This window comes from Pan troglodytes, chromosome 3 (assembly GCF_028858775.2).
Source record: "Pan troglodytes isolate AG18354 chromosome 3, NHGRI_mPanTro3-v2.0_pri, whole genome shotgun sequence".
In the NCBI taxonomy this organism is placed as follows: Eukaryota; Metazoa; Chordata; class Mammalia; order Primates; family Hominidae; genus Pan; species Pan troglodytes.
Genome location: NC_072401.2, coordinates 46,225,301 through 46,247,852, shown reverse-complemented (window position 1 = coordinate 46,247,852; position 22,552 = coordinate 46,225,301). Strand labels below are relative to the sequence as shown.

Genomic DNA, 22,552 nt, shown 5'->3' with positions numbered 1-22,552 from the left:
TGGTGATTTGTCCATTTATCTATTTTTTAGGGTCAAGATGAGTTTAATAAAGTTATCCAAATCATTACCGTTATCTACGTTGCTATGTTTCATCTTCTCTTCTCCACTTAGCTTAAATATGCAGAGCCTAGTGCTTTGAAAATTAGTACAATGAATTGTTCAGACCATATTTTGCTCATCGTTTTCACTAATACCATAAAATTGGATTAATATTTTTACTTGTCACCACCTATAATAAGTAGGTAAGAGTATTTTCTAAAGACATCTGTACAATGTGAATGACATAATAGTGGTCCAGGGTCATAGCTGTAGTCAATAAGTGAGGGGTTATCAGACCGTCAACTTTCTAAAGATAGTTTCTGATGTGTGAATAAGGGAAGCATTTTGTTGATTAACTTTAAAGAGTTCATTTATCCTACGTATTTCACCTTCATGAGCCAGTTATATTTTAAACTCCATGAGAATGAAGACTGATTTTCCTTTGTTTCAACATGATGCTGAACATGAGGCCATGTGATATAGTAAATAATGTCTATATGTCTTATAGAATTTTCCAGAGGATAAAGAATCTTTGTGCAGCTCTGGTGCTGTCCTTTTTTAAAAAACCACTTTATTGAGGTATGATTGACACTAAAAAAGCTGTACATGTTTAATGTATACAAGTTGATGAGTTTGAAGATAAGTACACACTATGAAATGATTGCCACCATCTATGACATAAACATATTCATCCACCTTCCAAAGTCCCCCCATCCTTTACCTATTATTATTATCTCTGTGTGGTGTATATGACAAAAACAGTTAATGTAAGATCTACTCTCTTAGCAAAATTTTAAGTATGTTTTACAGTATTTTTAACTATAAGCACTGTGCTCTACAGCTGATCTCTAGGACTTATTCATCTCACATAACTGAAAGTCTGTATCCTTTGACCAATGTCTCTCTGTTTACCCCTCCTCTCAGCCCTTGGCAGCTATCATTCTACTCTCTGCTTCTATGATTCCTATTTTAGATACCTTAGATAAGTGGTATCATGAAGTATTTGTTTTTCTGCATCTGGCTTATATAACTTGGCTTAATGTCCTCCAGTTTCATGTACATTGTGGATGAAAATGGCAGGATTTAATTCTTAAATTTTTAAGACTGATCGGTATTTTATTATATGTACATAGCACATTTTCTTTATTCATGTATCTGTTGATGGACATTTAGGTTGCTTCCATGTCTTAGCTATTGTGAGTAATGCTGCAATGCACATGGAAGTGCAGATATGTCTTTGACGTGCTGATTATAAATCTTTTGGGTTTATACCGAGAAGTGAAACTGCTGGATCATATGGTAGTTCTATTTTTAATTGCTTGAGGAAACGCCATACTGTTTCCATAGTGGTTGCACCAATTTATGCTCCTCCCAACGGTGTACAGGAATTCCCTTTTTTCCACATTCTTGTCAACACTTATTATCTTTTGGTAATGGCCATTATAACAGGTGGGATGTAATATCTCTTAGTGGTTTTCATATGCATTATGTGTGTATTGGCTAATAATTTGCTTGAATTCTTTATATATTTTGGATATTAACCTTTTATTAGATATATGATTTGCAAATATATTCTCTTATTCCATAGGTTGCATTTTCATTTTGCTGATTGTTTCTTTTGCTATGCATAAACCTGTAAGTTTGAAGTGGTTCCACTTGTTTATTTTTGCTTTTGTTGCCTTTAATTTTGGTGTCAAATCCAAAAAATCATTGCCAGAACCAATGTCATGAAACTTTTCCCTATGTTTTCTTCTAGGAGTTTTATGATTTCAGGTTTTATATTTAAGTCTTTAGACAATTTTGAGTTGATTTTTTGTGTATGGTGTAAAGTAAGCATCCAATTTCTTTTCTTTTCTTTTCTTTTCTGTTTTTGCATGTGGTTATAGTTTCCCCCATATGAAGAAATTGTCCTTTCCCCATTGTGTGTTCTTGGCACCTTTGTTAAAGATTAGTTGACCATATATGCATGGGTTTATTTCTGGGTCTTCTGTTTCACTGGGCTGTGTGTTTGCTTTTACGCCATTATCATATTGGTTTGATTATTGTAGCTTTGTAATATAACTTGAAATCAGGAAGTATAATGCCTACAGCTTTGTTCCTTTTAGTCAAAATTGCTTTAGTTATTTGGGGTCTTTTTTCATCCCATACAAATTTTAAGATTGTTTTTTCTATTTCTGTGAAAATGCCATTGGGATTTCAATAGGGATTGGATTGAATCTGTACGTTATTTTGGGTAGTATAAACATTTTAACAATATTAATTCTTCTGATTCACAAATATGGGACATTATTTCATTTATTTGTGTCTTCAACTTTTAAAATCAGTGTTTTATGGTTTTCAGCATGCAGATATTTCACCTTCTTGGTTCAACTTATTTCTGAGTATTTTATTTTTTGTATGTTATTGTAAATGAGATAGCTTTTTAAATTTCCTTTTCAGATAGTTTGCTGTTAGTGTGTAGAAGCACAACTAATTTTTGCATACTGATTTTGTATCTGCAACTTTGTTGCATTTGTTTATGAATTCTAACATGTTTATCTTTGTCTATATATTTACCTTTTACCAGTGAGTTTCATACCTTTCATATCCTTTCATATTTAATGGTTTTTTTTTTTGTTTCAACTTGAGTAACTCCCTTTAGCACTTCTTGTAAAGCATATGTAGTGATGACAAACTCCCTTAGTTTTTGTTTGTCTGGGAAATCCTTTATTTCTCTTTTATTTTTAAAGGACTTTTTCCAGGTATAGATTTTATGGTTGGGAGTTTCCTTCTTTCCACACTTTTAATATATCATCCCACTTTCCTGGTCTGTGAGGTGTTTGCTGAGAAATTCACTGATAGTCTTGTGGTTTCCTTATATGTGATGAGTCACTTTTTTCTTGCTGCTTTCAAAATTCTTTGTTTCTGAATTTGACAATCTAATTATAATGTGTTTGATATAGACAACTTTAGGTTTAATTCACTTGGTACCTTTTCGGTTTCATGAATTTAGATATTCCTCTCTCTCCCCAGATTTGGGAAGTTTTCAGCTATTTCTTTAAATAGAATTCTTCCCTTTTCTCTCTCTCTCCTCCTAAAATGATCATAATTCATATATTTGTTCACTTGATCATATCCCTTACATATTATAGGCTTCCTTCACCATTTTCATTCTTTTTTTCTTTTTCACTCCTGTGAGTAGATATTTCAAATGACCTGCCTTTGAGTTCACCAATTCTTTCTTCTGCTTGATCAAGTCAGTCTGCTGCCGAAGCTCTCTCTTAAATGTTTCAGTTGAGTCACTGCATTCTTCAGTTTTAAGATTTCTGTTTGCTTGTTTTTTCTGATTTCTGCTTCTTTGTTGAACTCATTTTGTTCATGTATTGTTTTTCTGATTCCATTTAGTTGTGTGTGTGTGTATGTATATATATATATATATATAAAATTTATATCTATATCTATGTTCGTTTGTAGCTCACTGAGGTTCTTTAATTTTGAATTCTTTGCCAGGCAGTTTGTGGATCTCTATTTCTTTAGTACTATTTACTAAAGCTTTGTTTTTTTCCTTTGATAGTATTATGTTTTCTTGATTCTTCATGATCTTTGTAGATAAAAATGTATTGATACCTGTATGTTGTAGAAGCAGCTACCTCTTCCAGTCTTTCTGACTGGCTTCAGCAGGAAAAGTCTTTCATCAATCAGCCTAACCAGAGATTCTAGGTGTGCCTGTAGCCTAGGTCCATGAGCAGGCAGGACTGCTGCCAGGAGCAGTGGGCCAGCTATTGAGCTCTGTGTGCTGGTTGTTGAGAGCCTCTGTCTCTTTTCTTTGTTTTTAGCTACCCTAGGTGATTTAGTCATACTGATTCCCTCACTGCTGTGGGTGAGGCACAACAAAATTGGACCTCTCAGTGTCCTGAAAGATTGGGGAAGTTGGATATCCACTTCAATCTCTCCTTCCCCTATGGGAGAGCTTGTGGGACAAAGGTATTTCTCTCAGCACTGTACCATGCTGGCTTGGGTGGAGAGGTGATGTGGGTAAAGTGAAACTATTCTTCTTAGCCTTCTGAATGTGTATTTTTTCTCATTCTTGTGCTTCACCTAGGTGCTGTAACCTCTCCCTGGGATACTGGAGCTCTTTTATTTTCAACTGTGAATGGTTGTTAAATCAATGTTTCTGTGGGGGTTTGAGGGCTGGTACTTCCTATTTTACCATCTTGCCATTACTTTCTGCATCTTTTTTTTTTTTGTCTAATAATTTGTTAAAGACAGGAAAACAATCTTCAAATTGGAATTGGTATTTATCAGTTTGACTCAGAAACTCAGTTGATTTGAAAGTTAGATCTTACTCACCTTTGCTACTAAAATACATATTAACTGTAGCAGATTTAGGTCACTATTGTGTTGGAAGAAACACTTAAGTAATCTGGAGGCTCCCTTTGGCCTGCCGTTCCCTGTCATGTCTTCAGGATTTCCTCTCCAAGCTTTCCAGGCTTGCTTTGTTATTCTCTTTCATCTGTTATATCCTGGCAGTGCCAGATTCTCTGAGTGCTGATTGGTCAGCTTACTCTTCTGATAACCAGACTCAGTCTAAAATTCTACCATGCTAATCGGAGAGAACATAAAACTTCATCTCTTCTCTTGATACCAACTGTCTTGTATGAGAGACCTTGTGGAGACTATGTTCTTTAGTGTGTGTGTGTGTTTTATAATTTCATATGGTACAAGTGAGAAGACAACTCTATTAGATGTCAGAAGGAGTGAATTTGGTGTCTTCTGTTAACAATTACTACTAGTGCTTGCTTTTGGAAAATTTCATTGTCTTTCTGATGATTTAATTTCTTCCTCTTCTAAATTGGTAGGATCAAATGAGAAAGCATATGTGTAAAAGCTATGCAAACTGTGAAGTGCTCTTCCAAAAAAAGGCTCTATCTTGTTTTATTTTTTTGCTTCTATCTTTTCTTCTATTCCTTTCTTCTCCCCCTCACCTGCTTTCTCCCTTCCTCCCTCTCTTTATTCCTTCCTTCTCTTTTTCCTCTTTATTTCTTTCATTCTTTTCACGTCTTTCATCTTCCCCCCGTTCCTTACTCTCTTTCAGTCAAACTTTCTTTCTTTTCATAGCCCTTCTATTCTTCTTACCCCTCACCTTCACACTTCAATCCTTTAAGGATATACAGTTGTTCACATGGATGCCTATAAAACAAAATTAGGAGTGGGGGAGGCAGAATAAGGGAAATATAGAGCCATCAGATGATAATAACAAGGCAAAAGTTAGTATGAGACTGGGCCAAAAGAAGAAGAGAAATATGATTGGATAAAGTATTCCCATTGTTTTTTAAAAAATAAAACATACATTCTTCAGGAAAGACAATTTTTTTTCTGGTCATTAGTTCTAAAGCATATTTCTTAGATAAATCTTATTAAGAGAGGCACACAAATTGTGTTCTTAAATTGAAGCAATGGTGGCTTTCCAGATGTTTGTAGTATTCCTGAGGGCATAAGGCTAGAATCTCAGTTCTGTTTGGGATTGGAGCATAGTCTCGTGGTTTAGCTTCTTGATAAAAATATTTAAACCAGGGATAAAATGTAGAATATAAAACGCAGCCTTAGTTTCCCCTAATCGTGTTGCATTAATAGTAATACCTCCTAGTTAATTTGTTCTTGCATCCCTCCTGATCATACTGGAGTTAGTATTTTCAAAAGTCTCCCCAATTATAATTTGAGGCATCAGGCCAATTTCATATATGTTCACAAACAAGTTGACGAGCATTAATGGTCACACAAAATCAGCTGAGTTCTCTCTCTCTTGCTCTGTGCCCTCTTCCTAAGTCTTTTGACCTTGAAACTACTTGAGAGTTTGTACTGCAGCCATGATAGCCATTGCATTTCTCTTATCCACTATTAGCCATCTTGCTTAGGTACCAAATCAGGGTTGCTTGCAACTCATGTCTTAAATGATCCGTTGCAGAAGCAGTTTCTTCAGTTTACTTCTTCAGATGTTTTCCATAGGGTATATTAATGAGTCATAGGTCTAGGTCAGGAGACAGGTATGCTCCCTCCTCTCCTCTGAAACCTAGACTCCTTCCTCAACCTTCACCTAAAAATAAGCTCATTCATACAAATGCATGAAGGCACCTGCCCCGTCAGTTCACCATCTATTCTCACACAGTGAGAATAGATGTCAGAGCCCCACAGTGAACCCACTTTAGACTCAAATTGGGAACCAGTTATATCTTGAAGAATAAATTTGAATATTTTGATTCAATTAAATTGAATAAAATAATCTTGAAAAATAAACATGGTCTCCAAATGGTGGTCCATACATATAATTTTTTATACCATTAAAAGTATTTTGATTATTATTTGTTGAGAAAATTTCAGGCTAGAAAAGAGGAAAGGTTATTCCTTGAAAAACCTAATGGATGGTGTCCTGAAAAACATCGTGTTGGATTCAGCGATTATGCCTTTGGCTGCAAGTGACAGGAAACTCTGACTCAAATTGCCCAATTCGGCAAAAAGACTACAGAGAACAGAGTTTCAGCTGTGGTCGTATTCTAGGGTGCTAGATTTTTTTCTGTGTGATTCTCTTGGCTCCACCCTTTCACATTTTGCTTTCATCTTTACCTCATTCTTAGGCAAGAGGGTAGCATCTGTTATAGGGGACCCACTGGAAGGAGTCAACATCCAGAAGTAAGAGCATGTATCTCTCTTTGTATCTTTCTCTCTTTCTCTCTGAGTGAGAAAGCTCTTCCCTGACACTGCTAAACAAATCACTATTTGTGTCTTACTGGCCGGAATTAGCTCACATGTCCATTCTTTTTCTTTTCTTTTCTTTTTCTTTTTTTTGAGACTTAGTCTCGCTCTGTAGCCCAGGCTGGAGTGCAGTGGCACGGGATCTCGGCTCACTGCAAGCTCCACCTCCTGGGTTCACGCCGTTCTCCTGCCTCAGCCTCCCGAGTAGCTGGGACTACAGGTGCCCGCCATCACGCCCGGCTTATTTTTTGTATTTTTAGTAGAGACGGGGTTTCACCGTGTTAGCCAGGATGGTCCCGATCTCCTGACCTTGTGATCCGCCTGCCTCGGCCTCCCGAAGTGCTGGGATTACAGGCGTGAGCCACCATGCCCGGCCTCACATGTCCATTCTTAAACCAATCATGTGTAAGGGGAACAATGCTAGCTTAATTGGCTTAGAATAATTAGGTGGGTTAGATGGGATGTTAGAGAATTAACTACCAGGATCACTCTGATGCTTATGAAATTACACAGCAGTCAGTTATTTGTGGGCAACGGTTAGATACCCGTGGCCCTTGCCTTTTTGCTCCTGGCCTCATGAACACCTGGAGGTATTCATTGTGTTATAAGCCCAGTAATTTGTGCGTAGGTATCTTCAAACTTCAATTATAAGTCTTTTGGGCTTTGTAATTCCTTCCTGTATGATATTTAAACAGAAAATTAATCAAGTCAAACATCATCTATCCCCTATTCTTTCTGAGACCTTTATCTGTAACTCTGATCTCTCTTATGAGTTTTGGTTATGTTTATCCAATTATCTACTGGATATTTACACAGCAACATCTGTGGTGCATGTGGTGGTTTGGCGCTATCTCCATTCCAGCTTTCTTCTATTGGGTCTTCCTAAATTTCAGAGCCTGGAAAACTTAAAAAAAAAAAAAACATTGAAAGAAAACAAAACACTACATTTTCCAGACTCCTTGTAGCTAGGCTTCTGGGTTCAAATGAGGTTCTGCCTACTAGATGCATTTGTGTGAGATTGGGCAGGCAGAAATGAGGAAGGCCATGGTCCAGCTGCTTTGGCATTGTGCTGTGACCAAGCATGGCCACTGATCCAGGCTGAGCTTTCTGCAGCACTGGAATGTGTCTACTCACTCACTCTGTGGCCGTGGAGAGCAGTTGTAGTGACAGCACCAGCTTCATGTGTGATTCTGGATCACAGTTATGGTGATGGATTTCTGAAGTCAAGAATTAGTGGCAGCCTCCTGAATCCCCATCTCCTGGACAGGGTCTTATCAGCTTAGTAGTATTCTTCTGGATTTATTTCTAGAGATCCAGCTTAGAATCCTCTCTCCTAGTGCTCCCAATTATTTTTAAGTATTTAATTCCCTGTTTTATTATTTTCTGCTTAAATTAACTCAAGTGTTTTTGGCTGTAACTTGACTGATATAACAGTCTATTGTCACTTAAAACTGAATTTGTTTATAACCAAACAATATTCATCTCTCTGAACTAGCTCTTACTTCTGATATCCTTAAGTATTATCACCCAAGGTTATCTTTTTTTCCCTCCCCCATCTTTCTTTTTCATAGCCAATCAAATCCTTCAAAATGTCTCCTTTTATTGAACCTTCCTTCCTACTTTTCATACTAGCATCAAGACTAGACATTACCACTCCTTTGGCCTGGAATATTTAAGAACTATCTTGCCCATTCTTCTCAACTCCATTTTCCTCTACTTTTTAATCTATCATGCCCCCAAATGTGAAATTTACCTTCATAAAATATTGTTTTTATTATATTATTGCTGCTCAGTGATGTCTTAGTCTGCTTGGGCTGCTATAACTAATCACCATAGATTGGGTAGCTTAGACAACAAATACTTATTTCTCATAATTCTGGAGGCTGGGAAGTTCAGGATCAAGGTATTGGCTGATTTGGTTCTTGGTGAGGGCCCTCTTCCTGGTTTGCAGATGGCTACCTTCTTGTATCCTAACATGGCAGAGAGAGAATGAGAGAGAGAGAGAGTGCAGAAAAGCTCTCGTGTCTCTTATAAACCATCATATCCCTTATAAACCATCACGAGGGCTCCACCCTCATTACTTAATTGCCTTTCAAAGGCCCCATCTCTAAATACCATTACATTGAGGATTAGGGCTTTAACTTGTGAATTTTTGGAGGACACATTGAGTCCATAGCAGTGCAAGAAATCTTAATTGATTTTTCTAAACTTTTAACCTTGCATTCTGTGTTTTCTAAAATTTTGTCCAACTTATTTTTAAGATGTATCTTCTTCTCAGGGGAGAAGCGGGTAATTTGTACACTCTACTATGTGAGAGGTATTATATTATATGCTTAAAGAATTTCATTAAAACTTAATAGCAGTCCTTCACAATAAGTACTATTACCTCTATTTTCCAGGTGAGCAAACTGCAAATTAGGTAAGTTGAGAGCTTTTCTTTTCTTTTTTTTTTATTATTTTTATAATACTTTTTACTATACTTTAAGTTCTAGGGTTATATGTGCACAACGTGCAGGTTTGTTACGTAGGTATACATGTGCCATGTTGGTTTGCTGCACCCATCAACTCGTCATTTACACTAGGTATTTCTCCTAATGCTATCCCTCCCCCAGCCCTCCTTTTCTAATGTAACACAGCAAACTAATGGTGGACTTAGGATACAAACCTACACTGAGTGGTTTCAACACTCAACGCAATGTATACATGTGTAAATTTCCTCCCAAAGTTGTTATGGTCTACTGAATATCTCTGGAACATGCACATTGCAACTGTTGGACCTGTGCTCTTACCTTTCTTTCTTCCCTGTTTCAATATAGAATTGTCTTTTCCTCCTATTCATCTTAAAATTTAAACCTCACTCCAAATAGTCTCTTCTCTATGAAGTCTAGTTTGAATTTTTCAGGTAATTTCTGAAATTCAAGTCCTTTATCATCTGGCTGATATGAGTCTTATGAAATCTCATATGGGCATGTGATTTTTTAATTTAACTTATTTAACTTTTCATTGCATAAGGCTTGGCTCTTCCAATAGTCATGGGGTTCCTTAGGGCAAGGATGGCATGCTATAATTCTGCAACACTTCTATATACTTATAAAATGCAGTAGTATTTGCATTAATCTTGGAGCTAGCAAAACTAGTCCTCATGCCACCACTTACTAGCCTTGAGACTTAGACAAGGCGATTAATTTTTTTCCCTCTAATTGTAAAATAGAGCTATAAAGGGATTCCCTCTCTTCGTCACAAAGGCATTGGTTTTCAGCCTTTAAGATTGCAGTGAAAGCTACTGGCTTTCTCTGGCAAGCAAATGCGCTTGTGCACAAATATACAAACAATTGAAGGAATTTCTGTACCTCTTGAAGTCATTCATAAACCTAGGTTAATATTTGCCTTCATAGGATTATCATGAGGATCAGATAAAATATTTCATGGAAAAGCTCTACATAAACTTATGAAATGCTATATGAAGTAAGATGACACTCAATTAAGGATTAAGTGAATAAATGAATGAAAGGAATTTAAGACTGGTAGAGATCTTCAGAATTCACCAAGTTTATCCTTTCTGTTTTCAAGAATGTTTCTCTTGAAACTAGTTTAGATGATTATTACAGAGAACTCGAGAGAAGAATACCTGCAACTCAGACTTACTATAATAGACCATGGTCAAAAATTTCTTTCTTGGGTAAAAATTAACATATCTTCATAAGAGATGTCCAGTGAACATGTGAAAAAAATTGCACACTGATAAAGTAATGCAAATTAAAACAGTGAAATATTCTTCACGTATCACATAGTAATTAGTAAACAGAGTAATCATTGTGCTGGGGAAAAAAACAGTATTCTCACATGTTGTTAATGGAGTAACATTGGTTTAAGTTTTCTGGAGGACAATTTTGTAGTAAGTTAAAAGAAGCTTATAATTCCTTACCTATTTAGTAAGCAGTTCTATGTTTAGAAATCTCCTCTGAGATGCACCCCAAATCTCCACTTATAAAAAAGTGCTGACATATTTTACAAGGGTGTTATTGAAGCACTGTTTATAAATATCAAAAATTGAAGACAATGTAACTATTGAATTAGTTAACTAAATTTCAGCATATTCATGTGAGGGAATACTATGTAGCCTTTTAAATATTATTGTAGAATAGTCAATGATGTAGAGAAATATTCATAGTAATTTGCTATAAAAATAAAATGTATAAAATTATATGTAGAGTACAGAAAAAAGAGTATGTTTTATGCATAAAAAACAAACCTAGAGAGGACATTTACCAATATGATAATAATGGTTATCTTTGGGTGAAGAGAATGGGAGTTTGTAATTTTATTCTTTGTTCATTTGTGATTTTACCTTTTAAAAGATTAGGCATACATCAATTTTATAATAAAAATCAAGTTGTTAAAATGATGGTTACATCTAATCTCAATTCCTCTTGCTTTTTTTTTTTTTTTTAACATTTCAAGGAAATGGAGTACAGTTGATGATCATCTTCCATATAGAACACCAACATAATTTTTGATATTCCAACATAATTTTTGATATTTAAAAAATTATTTCATACGTGGAGCCAGTTATAACCAATGAAAGTTTATTTTTTCCTCCTAATTTATATCTTACTTGTCTTTCATTGATCATCTTTTGGTATAGTAGTATAGTACCCAAAATATTCATTTGAAGTCATTAACCTCTCTTTTTCATTTTTTAAATTTCTTTTACATTAATCTAGGAGGGAGATAAGATTCTTTTCCTAAACTTTTTCCTAATAAAAATTATAAAATTTTTATTGTGCAGAGGGGTTGAGGTAATCAGTGGCATACTGTAGAATAAAAAGTAATTGAGATTTAGAATTCGAAACCCTGGTTTGGCATTCCAGCTCAGTCTTTTAGTAGTTACATACACTTTTTAAGAGTGTTTAATCTCCCTCAAACTTAGTTTTTTAAATCTGTAAATGAAAATAATGACACATGCATATATACATTCACACCTAATTGAATCAAAAGGCTGTGTTAATGGCCAAATGAGATAACATATTTGGGAGAGCTTTACAAACCTCAAAGTCCTCTACAGATCTAGTTGAATTTGTTCTCTTATCGAGCATCGGTAAAGGAATGCAGATACATGAGGAGAAGGAGGTGCTTCGGAGAAGCAGAGAAGCCACTGTCTTCCTGAAGCCTCAGAAGTATGGATGGATGATGTTAGTACACATCACGGTGTGATGTCATGGCTTCCTATTCACTTCTACTGCCTTTGCCCTTCCTAACATTGATGTCTCTATTAAACACTCAATTAAGTATGCTGAGAGAAAACTTTCACTTTTTAAGCAGCCTATATGGGCATGGGTTTACTTTTTACCATCTCTGAAAATTGACATATGGCTAAATCATTTCACCTCTGGTGGCAAAGATATATTGGACTACATGCTTCTCTAATGTGAGAAAGGCAAATCCAATTTAATAGAGGAGGGAAAGAAAGGAATGGTGATAAATTCCTACATAAGTGGCTCATGTTGGCATGAGATTATCTACTATCCTCTTATTTGTCAAGTTAAAAAATTTGAGATTCAGGGAGTTGGAGTCACTTTCCACCACACAGTTTGTGGCAGAATCAAGACTCAAGTTTAGGTCTTCAGAACAAAACTCAGTACATCATGTCCTTGTTGTCTTCTGGGCTCCATTTCTGAGACTCACCAATAGCTTCAAGACCAAGGTAGACAATTTGCTATTTCATATGTTACTTAGAAAATGTCATCAATCCTTTTGTGTGGGGATAAGTGGAAATGTCAAACAATCTTAAATTGGCAGACTTTCCCGTAATCACACAAGTTAAAGTGATCATGACCTAATGAAAACACTCCTTGGGTCCTACCAGTTGATTTTGAGACTCAGTAATCAATTATATATGCTGGTGATTTTGCTTTCTAGTGGCCAGATATATCTGATTCTGTTTATTTAGTGGTCTTAGTGTAGGAAGATGAATCTGAATCTGGGATTGCCATTTTGAATTTTTCCTCTAACCCTCACTCTAGATTTTACAAGGGGGATTTTCTTTCCTTTTTTGGATTGCAGATGTGAGTGTGTTAAAGTTTCTAGGGACAGAAAAGATAAGTGGCTGCTGCTTTGTTTTCTCTTGCTTCCTCTATATATGAAACCATTCCAATAGATCTGCAGGAAGAGATTTAGTTGCAGATGGCAGAGGTCAGTGTCTTGTGTATTCAATGTAGTCAATAATAAAGTCAGGACTTATGCTAACTGAATGTTAATAAGGAAGCACAAGGACCTTGGAAAGTCATTATGTCTGGTCATTTGCTTCATAATATTACTCCAACAGGCTCAGGAGGCCAATGCAAGGAGATTTTTAAACAAGTAACAAGAAAAGGCCAGAAAAATAAGGAAACAATTGAAATGTTGCAGAAATTATAAGATTCATGTAATATACTACAGCTCGGCAGAAGGAGAATTTTAAAATGTAGTTTATGTGTAGCAGAGGGAATAGTATTATTTCTTATTGAAGGAAATTTGGTCCTTATCCAAATGTACATGTTATGTTTTTCTTGTCTAAATACTATGATTCCTTCTTAATATGTATAATGGGCTTCTACAGGCACTAATTACAGGTACTTCAAATGAAGTTAGTTACATAAAACTAGTAACTTTCTTCATGGGAGAATATTTATGCATCACTGCATTTGGATAGGTAGGGAGGAAGAAACTTAGATTGAGTGACTGGTATAGGAAAAGTAAATAAATGTAAACCAGCATCTGTCTCATTCTCTGTGTTTTCATCTCAAATTTCATTTCTTACCAGTATGAAGATTAACACTGTATCTATGCATTTAGTCCAGGCTTGGGTTTTACCCTTTGTTTCTTTTCTAATTCTTCTTTCTTTATCCTCAATGGACATTTATTTCCATAAAGCTAAGAAGGAAGCCACAGTGGTGCAAGCAAAACACACACACACACACACACACACACACACACACACTAAACTTGTCATTATACAATGGTAAGGACCAGAGAAGTACTATCCATTGCAGCGTTTGCAAGGAGAAAACATCCCAGTTCCTCAGATGAGGCAGGAGCACAGCATGATCTTTTGTTCTTACTAATTTGTAAGTCCTAGGAGATCTTCACTTTATCAAAGGACTGCCTATCACCTAATGTGAAAAAAGAATCATAAAATGTTAGATTTTAAAGTAACTTAATATTTCTACTACCTCCTCTTGTTTTTATATATCTATCCATCCATGCATCCATCCATTTATTCAATGTTTCTAGAACCTCTGTACTAGAACTGCAGATTTGAAAATGCAGCTCTTGAGAACCTCATTGTCTAGTGAGAATACAGACATAACAACGTTAGAAATATGGTAACTCCTATGTCAATAGCCACACATACAAAGTGGTCTAGAAGTACAGAGGAAAAAGTAGCTTAAACTCAGAGTTTCGAGAAGTGACATTTGAAGTAGATTACAAAGGATAATGGGTTAAAGGCATGAGAATAAGGACAATTAAGGAAATCATAAAGGGAGAGATATGGAGACATGTTTGGATAATGATGAACAGAAGTGAGAGGCTTGGCAGTTGTGTGGAATGGAAGTGGAGGCTGAAAATGTTCTCCTGAGCCACGTGGTGCAGGCCTTGTTTGCCTGGCTATGGTGAAGATAACCTGAAGACTAGAGCCATTGAGTGTTTCATGATGTCTTGCAGAAGGTAATGGTGGAACCATGATGAGACTTAAGGTCTTATCTTCCATAAAGTTCTCTTTAACAAAGGATCAAATCTTGTTACCTCATTTTAGCAGAAAGGGTGGAAATAGTCAAACTCAAGTTCCTTCTGTTCTTCTAGAAAATCCATGCCTAAAATTCCCCCACACATGCACATAGATATAAAAAAAATCCAAAACAAGTGTAGAGCTTAATGAATTATTTTGAGCCAATGATCATTGTAACCACTATTCAGGCCAAGAAACAGAATATTTCCAGTCACCGCAGAAGTTCCTTTAGGTACCCGATCCTAATTACAATGTCCTCTCTTACTTTCTGTTAGTCCCTATTTTTACTTTTATAGTAATCACTTCCTTGAATTTCCTTATGGTTTATTACTCAAGTATCAGTCCTTGGATACTACAGTTTAATCTTGCCCATTCCTTTTTAACTTGACGTCTCTTTTAAGTCCTGTTTATCCTATAGGCCCCCTTCGCTTTCACTTTCTCATAACTTACCTGTTGAAGGACTTGGGTTACTTAGCTGCAGAGTTACCTGCAGTCTAGATTTTGCTGATGGCACACTCAAGGGACAATTTAATAACTTACTCTACCACCTTGATTTCCTAAACGTTGTCAGCTGCATCTCAGGCTTGATCCCTTTGGTTTTGTGTCACTTCACTGAGAGACATATCAAATCTGGTTTTTGTTTCTTTGTGATGTCAGCGGCTGTTAAGTCTCAATACTTAAATGTATTCCTTCACGGGGGGCTAAAAAAGAGTGTTTTTCTATCATTTTGTTTTTTCTTATTCGCTGAAGAAGATTTTAAAGGAGGTGAGTCCCCTTATCTATCATTTGTTTACCTAGTGACAGACTGCTGTCTTTTTACTTAATTTAAGATCAATTGGTTCATATGAACTCATGGATTTCAAACATAATTTAAATATATTTCTTGGTTTTCAATCTGTTGGAATGCTTATCCTTATTCGAGTTTACATTGTTTCATCTTTGGCCAGTGAGATCCTGAGGAATTGATTTCTGAGACCTTTTGCCATGACCCTAGTAATCTTACATGGACTCTCTGCTATCCATTTGATATGTCAAGATGTTTCAGGGTCATCTTGTACATTTTCTGATGCTGACCTGAAAACAGCTATATTTTGAAAAGCTCTGCTGCTTGATTGTTTTTTTTTTTATAGAGATGGTTTTTCAAAACCACAGCCTAAGTACGAGAGAGCCTTATTTCTACTTGGTTGATCATTGTTTCTTGGCCTTTTCAGTGGACAGAGCTAGGACACAAACATATGCACTTTATCATATGAATAATATATGCATTATATGTTGTATTATGTAAATACAAAAATATAAAATATTACTGAAATAAATATTTTTAGTGTAAACACACAAAATACTTATAAATTCATACCAATATTTCCAATTTATATTTAAGCTTAGTGTGCTTTAATTTATCTGGATCTATATTATATCCTTGTCTTCTGAATTCTGCACCAAGAATTTTAGTTCTCAAGGGCACAGGAGTAATAGAATTAGGAAACCCCATAATTATTTGTTTTCCTTTTTTATACATACAATAGGGTGAGAACAACGATACTAATACCACCATTGCCAATTCTAAAAAAACTGAAAACAGTTTATCATTTGTTTTATATATGTTAGTCCTGTACTCCCCACGGTTTTTAATAGTTTTATTGGATTTGTATTATTAGATCACATAGCCATTACATACTATAATTTCTCCCGTTTAATCCTCACTTAATTCTATAAATTGCTACATACTTAATGTTTTTCACCAGTCTCTACTGATCTTGGTTGTTTGAAGCTTGTTCTGTAGTAGATTCCTTGAGAAGTACTCGTGAGGAGAATAGAAACTGAACTATTATCGCTTGCTGTCTGTCTCCTGTATATTTGAATGTTAGTTTTTCTGAATATAAAATATTTGGTGCACTTTTTTTCTTGAGTGTTTTAAATCAGTTATTCAGTTTTCTTTTGGGATAAACTGTTGTTGAAAAGTCTAATGACAAACTAATAATCCAATCAATTATGTAAGTCATATGTTCTTTAGTCCAGATTCCAAAAGAATTTTTTCTTTAAATTCCTGTTCTTTTACAAGAATATTTATTTCTTGCTTTTTGTTATTCTGGGTTTATATTTTCAAGTATATATTGTACATTTTCAATATGTAGTTTCAAGTCTTTTTTATTTCAGAAATTTGTTTTTGAATTATATTCTTGAGAATTTGTTTTAGTGCTTATCAATACTGGTTTTCTTCTTCAGGTATTCATATTATCCGTATGTTGGGTCTTCTTAACTACTTCAATATTTCTCTCTTTTCCCACGTCATTTTCATCTCTTTCTTCATTTGCTTTTGATGTTTAATTTTTTTCTCCTTTTTTCTTCTATTTATTTCAAAGTATTGTTATTTATTCATTTTCTTTTAATTAAGTCTTCACTTTTAAAATAATTGTTTCTTAATTTCTAATTATTTCTTGAGTGTTATCTCAGTCAATTATTCTAATTTTGATTTATGTTACTGTCATATTGTATTACTTTCTTAATGACTTTAAATCATTTTGAAGTATTATGTTACAGTTTTGATTGCTTTTTGAAATTTTTTTTCTGGCATGCTTTTCTTTTCTATAGTTGTGCTATACAATATAGTACCAACTAGCCTCATATAGCTATTTACATTTTAATTAGTTAAAATTTAATAAAGTTAAAATTTGGTTCCCTGGGCTCATTAGTCAATAGTCACATGTGTCTAGGAGCCACTATGTTGGATGGCACAGATATAGAACATTTCCATCACCAGGAAAAGTTCTACTGGGCAGACCTGAACTATAAGGATGTTATTCTGTTTCTTATTTATCTTTTCTCTTATAGTAACTATCTAAGATATAGACTTCAATACATTCCTGCTGCTCATTTTCATGTTAATTTAGTTTTTTGAGAATGTTAGAAGGAGCCTTGGTTCAGATAGCTGTGCAACTTTATAGAACTCCCTCTTCTCCTTTTGTTTGTTTGCTTATTTTTATGTTGTGCCAAGAAGCATGACAGCTTGATTTCTGAGATTTCTTGCTAATTTTCTAGATCAGAACCATTTCTTTTCTTTGTCTTTTTTTTGTCCATATCTTGCTTAACTTTTAAAAAATTGTATTTATTTATTTTTTAAAGAAGGGGTCTTACTCTGTTGTCTACAGTAGTGCAGTCATAGCTCATTGCAGCCTCAAAACCCTGGGCTCAGGAGATTCTCTCACTTCAGCCCCTGAGTAGATGGGACAGTAGGCATGTGCCACTATGTCTGGCTATTTTTTTTCTTTTAAATTTTTTAGAGACTGGGTATTACTATGCATCTCAGGCTGGTCTCGAACTCCTCACTTTAAGCAATTCTCCCGCCTTAGCCAGGATTACAGGCACCACCCACCATGCCTGACCTGCTTCATTTTGATCCCACTGTCACCAGTTTCTCCTCGGTATGAGTCCCCATCCTAAAAGACACACCTGGCTGGTCAGTTTCCAGTGTGCACAGTGGCTAGACTGCTCCAGCTCTTTTAGGTATTTACTTATGTCCTTTGTACACACATGATATTAGATTGAGCAAAACTGTCCCAGTGTCATCTCCTATTCTCAAATTGGCTTGCCAAGATTTCTAGTAATATCTGCTGGCTATTTTGAGGCTCTCCTATTCTTAGTCCATAGACCTGTATTGTTTTTCTTTGCTTTTTCCTGCACTGATGTTGGCAGTATGAACATCTTGTGGCTGCTGGTGGCTTTTCCACCTTGTGTGATTTTGGGGATTCACACCATGTGGATACCTTGCCATCTAGTTTTATTGTAAATGTGATCTATGTGTTTTCGATCTGGCTATCTAGTTGCTCTGACTGTTATAATGGGATACATCAATGGGATACATATATGGTCAGATCCATGGACCAATTCCTTTGAAGAATACATTATTTAAAAATCTTCATAAACTTCTCTTCACGGTTACCTTGCTTTAGTTTGAGCAAAGTACTAGGTTTCCATCAGGATTTGACTTGAGGTAAAAGTTGTTATAGACCATGCAGCTGTTCCCTCTTTCAGATGTTCTCCACCTTATTTATTCTGGGTGGGGCTCACAATGGCTGAGTTTTTGTTGCATTTGAAACTACATTGTAAGACATTTTTCTGCCCATATTATGTCTACTGCAAACACTTAGTGTATGTTGCTTAGTTGGCCAGCTGCCGAATTTTTGCACTTCCTTCTTGTTGTTTGGAACATCAAGATGTATCTGAGACTTATTTAAGTGGGAACCTTGGTTCGATATATATTTGTGTGTGTATACATATTTGTGCATATGCAGTAACTCTTTGTAAAAGTTCAGTGTTGAAGTGTCTTCATAGATCTTCTAACAAGGTTTTTCATCTTGGCACTATTGGCATTTTGGTCCAGATTATTCTTTTTGTGGGGGGCTGTCCTGTGCATTGTAAGATGTTTAGCAGCATCCCTGCCCTCTACCCACTAGATGTCAGTAGCATCCCCCAATTGTGACAACCAAAAATGTCTCCAGACATGGCCAAAATCTGGGTGAGAGTGCAGAGGGTGGGTGCTGCAGCAGCTGCTGCTGCTGGCAGTGGTGGTGGTGGTGGAATGGGGATTAACCCCTGTTGAAAACCATGGTCTAACAGTTATCTCAGTTGGTAGTTAAAGAATGGGCAGAAGGAGGAACAATTATTTATATAAGGTCACACTGCTATGTCAGAACTGTTTTCTAGACTCTCCTGGAAGACATTACAAAGAAACAGATAATTATGTCTAATTATACTTCAACTTATGAAAGTAAATGTTCAAAAGATTTTGGTAATCAGGATAAAGACCTTTTTTTTTTTTTTTGGACCAAACTGTTATTTTGATGGCCTCTACTGTGGATATTTATTGCAAGAGGAAAAAGTGTTCACTGTTGCTTCTTGGAACGTAGACTGAAGCACTCCACAGGCATGCCTTTGTACTTTGGAGAAAATTGGGAAACAGTTGTTTAGATAGTAAGATTCTGTTGGTTTGTTGATTTCTAGTAAGACAACTATTTTGAGATTGCCTTCTCTTTTGGAATTTTCTTTGACAGAGTTGGCCAAGAAGAAGAAGAAAAAGTACTGATAAATATTCCTCATCACTAAAGACTGCTGGGAAAGCAGCCAAACTGGTGAAGAAATAGGGAGATCGGCGTCTTTTTTAACTGGGGGGAAGAATCCTAAGTCCAACTTGGTAATGCCTTTCTCCATCACCATCTTTTGGAGATTTATGACAATATATTGTTTTAAACCCTGTAACATCTTTAAGACAATTGGCAGAAATGAGAACGAGGGAGAGAGAGAGAGAGAGACAGACAGAGAGAATGAGAATAAAAGCACAGCACTTATTAACAAGTTCAGCGCAAGTTTATTTTTAAATGTTTCTTAAAGGTAGCATCACTGATATTTTGGTGTTTACCAAATATTGCTGTTTTCATTCTCATGTTTTTCCTGAAACTATAAGTTTGAGATATATTAGAAGAAGAATGTGGGCAAGACTTTGCTGTGATAAAGCTGCCCTATAATTTCAGGTTTTTAAAAATTACAGAGTGGTATGAAAGCATAAAATATGTTTTTTAGATTCAACAATTTTTTTCTCTAATGCTGTTCATGGATGTCAGCCAATGAGACCATTTCACAGGTAAGGCTCCTTCAAAATATATCTTTTCATTGCTTAAGAAATTAATCATTTTCCCCTTATGGGAATCCAATATAAATGCTTCTCAGATTGCATTTTACTTATTGGTAAATGGCATTTACCAATAACTTGGAAGAGAATAACTTGGAAGAGAAACTTGAGAATAACTTGAATAACTTGGAAGAGAAATAAAGCAAAACAGAAGGGCAAATAACATTTATTGAGCCCATAAACATATATTTGTTGTCTCCTGCAACCTTTAAAGCAGCTCTATGAGTAAGTATTCTTATCCCCATTTTTCAGATCAGGAGATATCCCAATATAATTAATAATATCCCACAAATGAAACTCTCATATTTGCTTTACAATTGACAAAGAACTCCAAAGGTATGGAATGTGCATCAGGCTATTAGAAGTGTATAGTCACTGATTTAATAGCCCTTTATTAATACACATGCATACATGTTTTCTAGATATGAAGCCTTTTAGAATTATATTATCTAATAATATCCGTAAGGGAGAGGACCTTCTAGTCTAGTTTACTTATCAACAATGAATAAAAATAGATGTCTATGTATGTAATAGATAGTATATATATATATTTGCTGATAGAATTAATTTATAAAAAGGAGCATAATAATGTTCACCTGAAGAGTTGTAAGAATTGAATGAGAAAATGCAGCAAAGCAGCAGACCTCATGCAGACACTCCATAAATGCTCATTCCCTTCTCTTCACTGTAAACTTCCCTCCTGAATGAGCTCCTGCTCTTTATGTCTCCATTCTTGATACCCATCAGTGACTGGCATTTGCTTTCAGATGAAATCTCCTTCAGTGGCCACTCTTGTTATGCCTGGATTGGGCCATCCTATTCCAGGCATGGAAGTATCCTTTTAAAGTAATCAGTGACTTCCGGGACAACGCCAATTCTAAAGCATTCTATATGAAAGTAGGCTAACAAGTATGATTCCAAGTACAGGGCACAAAGGATAAGACATCTGTTTGAACTGTTAAGGAGGCATCGAAAGGGCCATTTTTAAAAAATTATTATACTTTAAGTTCTAGGGTACATGTGCACAACGTGCAGGTTTGTTACATATGTGTACATGTGCCATGTTGGTGTGCTGCACCCATTAACTCGTCATTTACATTAGGTATATCTCCTAATGCTATCCCTCCCCTCTCCCCCCACCCCACGACAGGCCCCGGTGTTTGATGTTCCCGAAAGGGCCATTTTGGGGAATGAAAAAAGGAGAGTGGAAATAAAAATTAAAGATCCATTTATCCCTTGGTGGTTCCTCTTCACTAATATTCATTGAACCTGCATTAGTGAGTTGGGGCTGAGAAACTAAGTGTTTCCAAATGTCCATGGAAAATTCTGTGTTCAGATGCTTTTTTAGAGTTCACATTGACTTATAAACACTAATTTTATTTCATCGAATTTGTTCTGCAGCTCTATCCTGATGAATATATGACACCCAGAGAAACAACAGTTTTCTTCACTTTTCTTTTTTATCTTTAATTTCAAACCTAGTTCCCCATATGCATTTAAGAAACAGAAGAATCTAAGATTTTTCTTATGTACAGTTACGTGCATTTTAACAAACTTTAAACTTCAGAGATTAGCTACGCCTTCCTGCTCTGCAGAATTCTAACTGCTGCCTGCATAATAATGAACCATTGAGAGCTGGGGAGGGAGAGAAGCTCCTGTGTGGCAGTTATGCCTGGGAAAGAGAATTTAGCTTTCATCAAGTTTACTGATAATCCTGAATCTTCATATGGAAATGTGACTCATTTCTCTGAGCTGCCTGCCACATATGTTTCAGAATATATATATATATATATATATATATATATATATATATATATATTTTTTTTTTTTTTTTAAAGGGCAAGGGCATACATTTTCTCTCTATGCCCCCTGTCTCCAATGGAATTTAATAGGAAATGATTAACGTTGGCAAACTTGAGGGGATGAGTTAAGGAGGGTTGATTTTGTATGGAGAAGAAAAGTGAAGAAAGAGAACAGAATTTCTGTATTTTCATTTTCTGCATAGAAAGTTATCCAGGTTTTTTGGTAAATTATAATGTTTTAACCTGAAAGAGATAATCCGTTTGTCAGTGTTCTGGGAATCCTAAAGTGCTAATCAAATGTTAGTATATACAGCCAAACATTGATTATTTTTAATATGACTTGTTTTCCCCCAGGCCTTACACAATGTACCTATGGGATGACCTTTACATCAACAGCACAAAATTGACTTGCTTCATTCACTAAAAATGCCAGTGTCCTCTCACTCTCCCCACACACATTAAAAACAACGACCACAACACATGTAAAGTTACTCCCAAGGACTGTCTCTCCTGTGCTGAGAAACAAGT

The 22,552-nt window shown here is 35.6% G+C and overlaps 1 long non-coding RNA gene across 4 annotated transcripts in view; it reads left to right on the top strand.

Annotated features, from left to right (window-relative positions):
* The window catches only part of LOC104006041 (uncharacterized), a 137,185-nt gene that overhangs the window by 39,090 nt on the left and 75,543 nt on the right, over window positions 1-22,552 (top strand). For 2 of the 4 annotated variants that reach the window (XR_010156552.1, XR_010156551.1), the window contains exon 3: window positions 19,588-19,727. The exons of the other annotated variants lie outside the window; for them this stretch is intronic. This is a non-coding gene — a long non-coding RNA (uncharacterized LOC104006041). The remainder of the gene's footprint in view (window positions 1-19,587; window positions 19,728-22,552) is intronic. 4 annotated transcript variants of the gene reach the window in all.